Below are 12686 nucleotides of genomic sequence, written 5' to 3'. Positions count from 1 at the left end.
CATCAACCAGACAACCTAATTCCATGTGTTTAACATTGACCATTTTTGCTCCTGTTTGAGCACACCTGCTGCTGGTAGCCTTCTGCACACATGATAACCTTGAACTCATCCCAAACCTGTATCACAACTTGCACCAAGTCCAGTTCGGCTTTCAGCCCATCGCATCCTTACTTTGGCCTCTCCCCCCCGCAAAATGTCTCTACGTTAGCTGCAGGTTTCTTTCCACTGGGTATCGTGAGCGTGGTGAGTTTTATTTTCCCCTGTTTTGTTTATGTGTCACCAGAACCAACCTGACCATTCTAGTCATGAGCTGCAAAGAATGTTTTACAGAGTGGACTGACGAGCAAAATGCCGATGAAGTCAATCAGCGGAAATCTGAATTCGAGTACTGCACAACCGAACGAAACATAATCATCGGCAGTTGATGGTTGGGCTTTTAAAGGGTCTGCACGAGCTAGCGTTTGTGCATCGGTGGTTCAGTGGTAGAATTCTCGCCTGCCACGCGGGAGGCCCGGGTTCGATTCCCGGCCGATGCAACGTGCGTTTTACATTTTCTTTAACGGCGTTGGTTGTTTCTTTTCGTAACTGTCTCAGAGAGACGTGAGAAGTCTCTGAGAAACGTTTACGTTTTGACATGATTTCAGCCGGGATGTCGTGAGCGAGGAAGCAAATTGAACGAGTAAATCTGACTGACGCGTGTGTGAGCGGATGGCGTTTCGCTGGTATTGTGCCAATCAACGCAAACAGGCAGAAATCTCCAGCTTGAGGAATCAATCTCGCAGCAAAGCTTCTCCAACTGTTTCAGTCAACATGACACTTAAATCGACTTCAGCCATTATTTAGCGGCATTTTTCGGGCTCGGGGATGTAGCTCAGTGGTAGAGCGCGCGCTTCGCATGTGTGAGGTCCCGGGTTCAATCCCCGGCATCTCCAATAAGCTCCATTTTATTCATTTACTGAGCGAAACCTCAATTATATGTAACAGAAGCGAATGTATAATTAGAGATGAGAAACCTTAAAGTGAGAGGACGAACAATTGTGCACTAGGAATTACTTTCGGTTTCGCGATTGCTTGAAAACCAACGTAAAATCGTTGAAAATCTTGTCATAAGTCAATTTTGAGCACTTTGGTTTATGGAAAGGGCTTTTGGGATTGTTTTTAACAGGTTGAATTTTCATACATTTATAAAGAAAACCGCAGCTATCGCTGCACCATAATGTGTATTTAAACTCAGACAATTCCCTCCACCCCAGGGAACAAGACAATTCACAACCAGTTTCAAAACTAATACAAAGATGATCAAACACAGCCTAGCCTAGGATGACAATCAGTATTAAACAATTCGATATCTTGTTCCCCGAAGACTTGGGATGCCACTTTGAACTGTCTCCACTCGAAGTAAAGACTCCACAGTAAAGGGCATTTTTAGAACCTAATTTTTATTTGTGTCATTTTTCAGAGTTTTGGGGTACTGTTGCGACATTAGTATCCATGATGAGATTGGCACCTCCATCGTCAGGCTTATATTCTAATCATCCCATTCCTGATTTTGATCCTATCGAAACTAGCTTGCTAAATTTCTATACACCACACTTCTGTTCCATCAAAAAAGATGCTGTTAACATTTTACAGATTTAACACCAATATCATCCAGTATATTACTCTCAAAGATATCAAAATGAAGCATTTGTCAGGTATAGACAAGATAGATTGAATGTATCCTTTAAAGAGTATAAAGGCAGTAGGAGTACACTGAAGAGGAAAGTCAGGAGGGCAACGAGGGAGAGAATAGGGCCCCTCTAAGATCAGCAAGGCAGCCTTTGTGTGGAGCTGCAGGAGATGGGGGAGATACTAAACGAGTATTTTGCATCAGTGTTTACTGTGGAAAAGGACATGGAAGATATAGAATGTAGGGAATTGGATGGTGACCTCTTGAAAAATGTCCACATTACAGAGGAGGAAATGCTGGATGACTTGAAACACATAAAAGTGGATAAATCCCCAGGACCGGATCGGGTGTACCCTAGAACTCTGTGGGAAGCTAGGCAAGTGATTGCTGGGCCTCTTGCTGAGGTATTTGTATCATCGGTAGTCACAGGTGAGGTGCCAGATGACTGGAGGTTGGCTAACGTGATGCCACTGTTTAAGAAGGGTGGTAAGAATAAACCAGGGAACTATAGACCAGTGAGCCTGACGTCAGTAGTGGGCAAGTTGTTGGAGAGAATCCTGAAGGATACGATGTACATGTACTTGGAAAGGCAAGGACTGATTAGAGTTAGTCAACATGGCGTTGTGTGTGAAAAAATCATGTCTCACAAACTTGATTGAGTTTTTTGAAGAAGTAACAAAGAGGATTGATGGGGGCAAAGTGGTGGAAGTGATCTATATGGCCTTCACTAAGGTATTCCACAAGGTTCCCATGGGAGATTGGTTAGTAAGGTTTGATCTCATACAATACATAGAGTCAAAGAGTCATAAAGATGTACAGCATAGAAACAGACCCTTTGGTCCAACCTGTCCATGCCGACCAGATATCCTAACCCAATCTAGTCCCACCTCCCAGCACCCGGCCCATATTCTTTCAAACCCTTCCTATTCATATACCCAAACAAATGCCTCTTTAATGTTGCAATTGTACCAACCTCCACCACATCCTCTGGCAGCTCATTCCATACCCGTACCACCCTCTGTGTGAAAAAGTTGCCTCTTAGGTCTCTTTTATACCTTGCTCCTCTCACCCTAAACCTATGCCCTCTAGTTCTGGACTCCCCAACCCCAGGGAAAAGACTTTGTCTATTTATCCTATCCATGCCTCACATAATTTTGTAAACCTGTATAAGGTCACCCCTCAGCCTCCGATGCTCTGGGGAAACCAGCCCCAGCTGTTCAGCCTTTCCCTATAGCTCAAATCCTCCAACCCTGGCAACATCCTTGTAAGTCTTTTCTGAACCCTTTCAAGTTTCACAACATCTTTCCGATAGGAAGGAGACCAGAATTACACGCAATATTCCAACAGTGGCCTAACCAATGTTCTGTACAGCCGCAACATGACCTCCCAACTCCTGTACTCAATACTCTGACCAATAAAGGAAAGCATACCAAATACCTTCTTCACTATGCTATCTACCTGAGACTCCACTTTCAAGGAGCTATAAACCTGCACTCCAAGGCCTCTTTGTTCAGCAACACTCCCTTGGACCTTACCATTAAGTGTATAAGTCTTGCTAAGATTTGCTTTCCCAAAATGCAGCACCTCGCATTTATCCGAATTAAACTCTATCTGCCAATTCTCAGCCCATTGGCCCATCTGGTCCAGATCCTGTTGTAATCCGAGGTAACCCTCTTCACTGTCCACTACACCTCCAATTTTGGTGTCATCTGCAAACTTACTAACTGTACCTCTTATGCTCGCATCCAAATCATTTATGTAAATGACAAAAACTGGAGGACCCAGCACCGATCCTTGTGGCACTCCACTGGTCACAGGCCTCCAGTCTGAAAAACAACCCTCCACCACCACCCAACTAGCCACTTGGATATAGAACTAGCTCAAAGGTAGAAGATGGTGGAGGGTTGTTTTTCAGACTGGAGACCTAAAACCAGTGGTGTGCTACATGGATTGGTGCTGGGTCCACTATGTTTTGTCATTTATATAAATGATTTGGATGTGAGCATAAGAGGTACAGTTAGTAAGTTTGCAGATGACACCAAAATTGGAGGTATAGTGGACAGCGAAGAAGGTTACCTCAGATTACAACGGGTTCTTGATCAGATGGGTCAATGGGCTGAGAACTGGCAGATGGAGTTTAATTTAGATAAATGTTGTTGTGGTTCTGTTCGTCGAGCTGGAAGTTTTTGTTGCAAACGTTTCGTCCCCTGGCTAGGCGACATCATCAGTGCTTGGGAGCCTCCTGCGAAGCGCTTCTTTGATGTTTCCTCCGGTGTTTATAGTGGTCTGTCCCTGTCGCTTCCGGTTGTCAGTTTCAGCTGTCCGCTGTAGTGGTTGGAATATTGGGTCCAGGTCGATGTGTTTGTTGATGGAGTTTGTGGATGAATGCCATGCCTCTAGGAATTCCCTGGCTGTTCTCTGTCTGGCTTGCCCTATGATAGTAGTGTTGTCCCAGTCGAATTCATGTTGCTTGTTGTCTGTGTGTGTGGCTACTAAGGATAGCTGGTCGTGTCGTTTCGTGGCTAGTTGATGTTCATGTATGCGGATTGTTAGCTGTCTTCCTGTTTGTCCTATATAGTGATTAGTGCAGTCCTTGCATGGTATTTTGTACACTACATTCGTCTTGCTCATGTTGGGTATCGGGTCCTTCGTTCTGGTGAGTTGTTGTCTGAGCGTGGCTGTTGGTTTGTGTGCCGTTATGAGTCCTAGGGGTTGCAGTAGTCTGGCTGTCAGTTCCGAGATGCTCCTGATGTATGGTAGTGTGGCTAGTCCTTTTGGTTGAATTGGAGAATTCACCACAAGGGTTTACAGGAAAGCCACACACACAGACCAAGTCCTAAACTATGAAAGTAACCACCCCAACACACACAAACGAAGCTGCATCAGGACACTATTCAAAAGGGCCACAACACACTGCAGTACACCAGAACTGCAAAAAGAAGAAGAGGAACACCTATACAAGGTATTCGCCAAAAACGGATAGCCGCGCAACTTCATCAACAGATGCCTAAGAGAGAGACCACGGAACGAGGACATACCACAACAAAAAGAATTAGCCACATTACCATACATCAGGAGCATCTCGGAACTGACAGCCAGACTACTGCGACCCCTAGGACTCATAACGGCACACAAACCAACAGCCACGCTCAGACAACAACTCACCAGAACGAAGGAACCGATACCCAACATGAGCAAGACAAATGTAGTGTACAAAATACCATGCAAGGACTGCACTAATCACTATATAGGACAAACAGGAAGACAGCTAACAATCCGCATACATGAACATCAACTAGCGACGAAACGACACGACCGGCTATCCTTAGTAGCCCCACACACAGACAACAAGCAACATGAATTTGACTGGGACAACACTACTATCATAGGGCAAGCCAGTCAGAGAACAGCCAGGGAATTCCTAGAGGCATGGCATTCATCCACAAACTCCATCAACAAACACATCGACCTGGACCCAATATACCAACCACTACAGCGGACAGCTGAAACTGACAACTGGAAGCGGCAGGGATAGACCACTATAAACACCGGAGGAAACATCAAAGAAGCGCTTCGCAGGAGGCTCCCAAGCACTGATGATGTCGCCTAGCCGGGGGACGAAACGTTTGCAACAAAAACTTCCAGCTCAGCGAACAGAACCACAACAACGAGCACCCGAGCTACAAATCTTCACACAAACGTAGATAAGTGTGAGGTGCTGCATTTTGGGAAAGCAAATCTTAGCAGGACTTATTCACTTACAAGTAAGGCCCTCGGGAATGTTGCTGAACAAAGTCATCTTGGAGTGCAGGTACATAGCTCCAGTCGCAGGTAGATAGAATAGTGAAGAAGGAGCTTGGTATGCTTTCCTTTATGGATCAGAGTATTGAGTACAGGAGTTGGGAGGTCATGTTTCAGCTGTACAGGACATTGGTTAGGCCACTGTTGGAATATTGCGTGCAGTTCTGGTCTTCTTGCTATCAGAAGGATGTTCTGAAAGTTGAAAGGGTTCAGAAAAGGTTAATAAGGATGTTGCCAGGGTTAGAGGATTTGAGCTATAGGGAGAGATTGAATAGGCTAGGGCTGTTTTCCCTGAAATGTCTGAGGCTGAGGGATGACCTTATAGAGATTTGTAAAATCATGAGGGTCATGGAAAAGATAAATAGACAAAGTCTCTTCCCTGGGGTGTGGGATTCTAAAACTAGAGGGCTTAGGTTTAGGGTGAGAGGGGCAAGGTATTAAAGAGACCTAAGGGGCAACTTTTTCACACAGAGAGTGGTACGTGTACAGAATGAGCTGCCAGAGGAAGTGGTGGAGACCAGTACAATATTAACTTTTCACTATATTGCTTGCCAAGAATCTATTCACCAGCAAAAATATTTTAAATTCTGCTCATGTTGCCTTTTTAGGTAGAAAGTTTCAAAGATGGACCAGAAATAATGGTTTTCAGTTGGAGGACAGCCGATCTGGGTGAATATATGAATAGGAAAGGTTTGGAGGGATATGGGCCAGGTGCTGGCAGGTGGGACTAGATTGGCTTGGGATATCTGGTCAGCATGGATGAGTTGGACCGAAGGGTCTGTTTCCGTGCTGTACATCTCTATGACGCTATGATGAGCAATGCTGTCTCCAAAGCCACCACCTTTAAGAGAAGTAGATTCAATGTGTTTTCCATCTGTATTGACCTGAGTCCTGGATCTGGAGTATATATTAAAGTATATACATTTACTCCCCTGGCTTCCAGATTCATCCTGAGGTGTACATGATGCACTTTGTCTACAGTCTTATGAGGGTGGATGAAGACAATCATTGTAGAGAACTCCACCATCTCAAAAAGTAAATTACCCAATCTTTATAAATAGGAACATATGAACAGGAGTAGGCCATTTGGCCCCTTGAGCCTTCTCCACTATTTAACAAGGACTTAACTGTTCTGATTGCAATTTCAAATCTGTATTCCTACCTACCCCTGATAACCTTTCACTCTATTGCTTGCCAAGAATCTATTCACCAGCAAAAATATTTTAAATTCTGCTCATGTTGCCTTTTTAGGTAGAAAGTTTCAAAGATGGACCAAAAATAATGGTTTTCAGTTGGAGGACAGCCGATTTTAATTTAAAACAGATTCTGGACAAAGTGGACCTGGAGCAGTTACTTGTAGGAAAATTTGCATTGGAGCAGTGAGAGTCTTTCAAAAAGGAAATAGTGAATTCACAGGGTCAACATGTTCCTGTAAAGGTGAAGAGTGAGATGAAAAGTTTCTCATAACCCTGGATACTGAGGAGCGTAGAAAAGTAAAGTCACCATAGCCCCACTCCCTCATTAGAGAGGGACAACTGGTGGCAGTTTAACCTGAGGTCACCACACCTGAGACAAAGGGAGAGGTTGAGAAGTCAGAAGCAAGTACAGGATTTGAACCCACTTAATGAAGTGTTTCAATTATGAAGGGAAATTAGATTGTGTTGGATTGTTTTTCTCAGAGGAAAGGAGCCTGAGAACCTGATGGAGGTGCACAAGATTATGAGGTGCATAAATAATGTAGACAGGAAGGAACTTTTCCTGGGCTACTCAGAATAACTGACAAGGGCCCTGCCTGTGAGATGGAAATATTGCAAGATAATGGAGTCAGTGCCCTGTAAGCAGAGGGTGTGGTTGTTACCACATTTCAATCTTCCATAGGAAACTTTTTCTGTCAGAAAGTGCTATTGGGTAGGGGAACTTTGAAATGCCTTGTTGATTTTTTTTCCTGAAATAACTAATTGACTTTGCAATGGCAGAATAGCTACCAATGGTATCAGGATATTACAAAAGCAGATGGCGTAATGCAGCAATTTTGCGCAATACTCTCACATGGCTATCGAATGAGCATTTCTCAAATCTTTTGAAAGACTCTCACTGCTCCAATGCAAATTTTCCTACAAGTAACTACTCCCAGTCCACTTTGTCCAGAATCTGCCTTAAATTAGAATCGGCTGTCCTCCAACTGAAAACCTAGGATTCTGACCAATTTTTGTCCATTCCCAAATACTCAAATCGACATCTATATGGTTCCAAGCCAATATGTCACATAATCCTCCTTTGTGTTTGGAGTCAGCAGTTTCAGTAATGATCTGGGAGAGTAACTTTAAAACTTCCTCTATAACTTATCCTTGGAACTCTTTCTGCTTGTAATTGTATGTTCTGTTTCCTGGACTAGGAATTTCAGTCATCCTTGGACCACCTAGGAGTGTTTTCCAATCTAATTATTCTGTACTCAATGGGTGACACAGTAGATAGACATTTAGTGGGTATCTGATACCAGCAGGTGGATAAATTAATGTATTGCATATTATTACATCCAATTAACAACATAAAGATATTATTCTTAACAATATTATCCCTCTAATCCTGACTGCCACACATGTGGTGGCAAATTAGTCCTGGTAACACTTAGAATACTAATGACTAACTGGCAAAGGACTCTCTTCCTTTATGTGGGGTGGCAGTAACATAGCAGTGTGATTACTAGGCAAGTAATTCTGAAGCCCAGGAAAATGTTATGAAATCATGGGTTCACAATCCCATCATAGCATCCAATGGAATTTAAATTCAACCAATAAATTTGGAATTAAAAGCTAGTCTCAGTCATTGTAATCATCAAATAACTATTGTTAAAAAAAAGCTAATGCAGACCATGATACCAATATAAGACTCCAGATCCACAGCAATGTTGTTGACTCTTAATTGGCCTCTGAAATGGCATAGTAAGCCAGTCAGTTTGAGGACAATTCAGAATAGGCAACTGTTGTTACTCTGTCATCCCATAAAAGAAAGAAATTCATTCTTCTCCTGTTTTATTGTTCTATATTTCAGTAATTATCATAGCTTTATGAGTACCTGTTGAGGTTTTAACTGTAGATGTACACAGTGATTAGATCCATCAATGAGGACCTTCTTCTGAGTGCTTTGAATGATGTTGTTATAGGTCCAGGTACTTGGTTTATAACCAGTTGAAAAGCTGGCTTTCTCAATGTCACTGATAGGACAGCTTGAGTATGGAATTGCACCAGTAATTCGTATTCTCGGATGACATGCCGTATTGGTGGTCTGTTTCCTCAGTCACATGCGTTTGTTTTGATGTGGACCAACTCCCAAACTGTGAATGTCTGCCATTGGATGGCAGTTGCTTTGATGACCTTGAAGGCTGGCATTACCCTGGAGATTTATCTGAAACAAAATAGTGAAGAGAATAATTGATTGCATTCCTGTTGACAGATACAGATTGTGAGTTATAAAGTTTCACCTGCAACTAAATGCATTCACCTTCCTTTCCCTACCTTATCCAGATACATTAAGATGGCATTTATCATCATCATCTCATAAGACTCTGACATCTTGGGACAAACTAGAACTGTCAGAGGATGTCTTTACACTAACCTTCCCTTCTATCTCAGCCACATCCCATAAGCTTTTGCGACCCTCATTCCTTTCCTGGTTCACTATTGCTTGCTGTTCTCTTATCTTAAATCTCAATTCCTTTAACTGTCCACCACATCCAGTTAAACAAATCACTGGAGGAGGTGCTTCACAAATATCCCCATCTTCAATGATAGAGGAGGCCGGTACATCAAAACAAAAGATAAGATTTTGCAACAATCTTCAGCCAAAATTTCTCCATTTCCCCTTCTAAAAATATGTCTCTATCTCCACAATATTCTTCAACTTCAACCAATATTTCAGAGTGATGGGCAACATTTCTGACAAGATCTGATCTGTGGCATTAATCTCTACATCCTGCACTACCGGACAGACCTGTCTTTGGGAATTAAGACAGCCTTCCAATTGGCTCTCCTGCTGTCTTATACTGATCTTAGCTTGTCTGTGTTTAACTATTCCAGCAAAGTACAGCGGGTATGTCGGATGACTTGCCTGATCACCACTAGTGTTCACAAATTTGCACTGCTCAAGCAGCATAATTCAAGGTTGCCACCTTCCAGGGGAAACCTTGACAAAGTAGAAGGCCTCTGGATATCTTTGACTGCTGTGCTACGGCATCATAACTGTACTGCAATAATTTCCATTATTACTACATCACAGACAGAATGATCTGTCTATGTCTGGCAATCCCAAGGCTGATGTGCTGACCAGAGCCTATTTAATCTTTGTGTATTCTCCTTCATGATCTTTCTCAGATTCTATAAGTTCTAAAGGGGCAGGCAAGTCTTGCTTTCACCAAAGTTTTATGGACTCCACCAGTAAAGGCTAAAATTCTAGCAAAAATTGAAGAGTCCTAAAATATTCCTGACCCCGCCTCATGTTCACAGGTTGGGATGTGCAGATATGGTGCCATGTCAATTGCTTGATGTTGACCAACACTCTTGGCGAACAGTATGTCCCAGATATTGACCACCAATTTCCAAAATGTATCTTCTTAGGGTTAAATTTAATTCTAGGCCCTTGAAGCACCACTAACATGTAGAACACAATGCCATAATGCTTCAATCTTAGCAGAGGGATTGAATTCAAGAGTCGTGAAGTGATGTTGCAACTGTACAGGACTTTGGTTAGGCCACATTTGGAGTACTGTGTGCAGTTCTGGTCGCCTCACTTTAGGAAAGATGTAGAAGCTTAGGAGAGGGTGCAGAGAAGATTTACCAGGATGTTGCCTGGAATGGAGAATAGGTCGTACGAGGATAGGTTGAGAGTGCTAGGCCTTTTCTCGTTGGAACGGCGAAGGATGAGGGGTGACTTGATAGAGGTTTATAAGATGATCAGAGGAATAGATAGAGTAGACAGTCAGAAACTTTTTCCCCGGGTACAACAGACTGTTACAAGGGGACATAAATTTAAGGTGAAGGGTGGAAGGTATAGGGGAGATGTCAGGGGTGGGTTCTTTACCCAGAGAGTGGTGGGGGCATGGAATGCGCTGCCTGTGGGAGTGGTAGAGTCAGAATCTTTGGTGACATTTAAGCGGCAATTGGATAGGTACATGGATGGGTGCTTAAGCCAGGACAAATGTTCGGCACAACATCGTGGGCCGAAGGGCCTGTTCTGTGCTGTATTGTTCTATGTTCTATGTTAGCAGAAGATCATTTGCATACTGTGAGACACTACTTTCATAGTTGCCAGGACCCAGATCATTGTAAAGTGAACTGTACATGGGCTATTGTGGAATGCATTGCCTCTCCCCCACAATGAAAGCAAATTTCTTCTGTGAATCTGGAGCCAAAGGAATAACCCAGAAGCTGTTGGTGATGTACAAAAATGTGAATATTCCATAATGTAGGCCTGGTCCATTAAAAATTGTATCAGAATTCTCAAAATAGGATATAATTGCAGGGTTATTTTCTTCAGAGCTGTGTAATCAACTATCATTCCATTATCATCCAATTTCAATACTGATGACATGATGAAGTGGTTGTGGAAGTTGTTCTTCGCAGTACATTTCCACAATCTTTTAAAATATTTCCTCAACTGCTGCCTTTTCTCCTAGTATGACAGGGTATCAGTGGGCCTGGTATTCCTGCCAGGAATCACCATTGATTCTATCTTTACCTTCCTGCAACTGTCCTTATGTCGAGTCCACACCCTGGTGAATTCAAGAATTGGGGACTCCAATTCCCAAAAGTGTTATGGGTCTCCCTAAACAAAATGGATTGCAGTGGCTCAAAAAGGCTGCTCACCATTACCTTCTCAAGGGCAACCAGAAATGAGCAATAAATGCTGGCCCAGCCAGAACATCTGCATTCCATGCAATGAATGAGAAAACAATTTGGCACATGTCAGACTTTCTGCTGCACCTTTTGATCAGGCTTGGATGATAGATTTTGTTGCCCCTATCAGGACTCAAGTTATAAGTATAAGCATGTAACCTAATTAAATTTAATGGTTCTCCTCTTTAGCTGGCCAAATGACTTGTTTCCTTCAGAAATCCATAAGTGCCCTTATCTCACTCAAGATTTTGATCCCTAAAATTGATCATTGTATGAACACCCAGAAGTGTACAAGGACCTAACTTCAATTGTTGGTGTTTATCTATCTCTAACTTACCTCTACTCTATCTGCCCTCACTCCAGTTACATACAAAAAATTATTTGAGGTGCTGAGAGTCTCAATTAATATGCAACATTTGAGCATATATTTATAGCACTCCAGTCCCTTCTCCCCATAACATAGTCTCATTATTTCAGAAGTCATTGGCTATCTGACATCACACAATTATTTGTTTAATACTCTGATAACCTAATATTATTGTCCCCCTACAAAACCTGACAGTCATAGAGTCGTTTTTACAGCATAGTAAAAGGTCCTTTATCCTGTCATGTCTTTCTTGACATTATAGGGTGCTATGTCATAAACTATACTCACACTAGCTGTTGACTGTGCAGAAATGCTTTGCATTCTCTACTTTCACCTCACGGTTCTTTTTATAGTATTTTGAAAAGGAACTGCTTACTGAATGACTGGCAAGTACCAGTTTCTATTTGGTTTTCACTTCAGCCAAAGTCAAAAAATATAAATAGACACATCAACTTCCATCTAATCTGTTCTGCTCCATGATCTTAAGAATCCAAGCTTAGGCTTCATGCTCACCTCTGTCTATCTTGTATTATAGTTCAGTGTCTTAGTTCATCAATCACTCCAATTTTATGATTATTCCTTTGTAAGACCAACATATGTTTCAAGACAGGTAAGAGCTGCCCTGCAGACGAAGAGGATTATCGAGATCAATGTCAAAAGTATCTCCTCTGCTAAGCAAGCTAATCTGTAAACAAAGTTGTGTCCATCTTTTTCATAACACTTAATTTATTGCCATATTGCAAATGTCCCTTATTGGGTGAACTTCAGAAAAGAGAAAAGAAAACTACTGTCGAAGGTTTACACATGAGAAGTTTTCAGATTTTGACAGATCTGCGTGTTTTCAGCATTTTCTAATCTTAAATAGAGAAGTTCTAAAGATGTATTTCCCAAAATTAATTGGTGCGTGTCACTAATGCTCTCATACTGAGATGAAGCAGTTGCCAGCGATATTTGAAAT

At 42.3% G+C, this 12686-nt stretch overlaps 2 non-coding genes across 2 annotated transcripts; both read left to right on the top strand.

Annotated features, from left to right (window-relative positions):
- The first annotated feature begins 465 nt into the window (after positions 1 to 465).
- On the top strand, positions 466 to 536 carry trnag-gcc (transfer RNA glycine (anticodon GCC)). Its single transcript has one exon. It is a non-coding gene; the product is annotated as a tRNA-Gly (tRNA).
- A 324-nt stretch (positions 537 to 860) lies between these two features.
- On the top strand, positions 861 to 932 carry trnaa-cgc (transfer RNA alanine (anticodon CGC)). The gene has a single exon. It is a non-coding gene; the product is annotated as a tRNA-Ala (tRNA).
- The last annotated feature ends 11754 nt before the right edge of the window (positions 933 to 12686 follow it).

The sequence above is a fragment of the Chiloscyllium plagiosum genome, unplaced genomic scaffold, assembly GCF_037043375.1.
Source record: "Chiloscyllium plagiosum isolate Xiang-an unplaced genomic scaffold, Cpla_swu_hap1 HiC_scaffold_7, whole genome shotgun sequence".
NCBI lineage: Eukaryota > Metazoa > Chordata > Chondrichthyes > Orectolobiformes > Hemiscylliidae > Chiloscyllium > Chiloscyllium plagiosum.
Note: the sequence above shows the minus strand (reverse complement) of the source record. Positions and strands in the feature narration are given on the sequence as shown.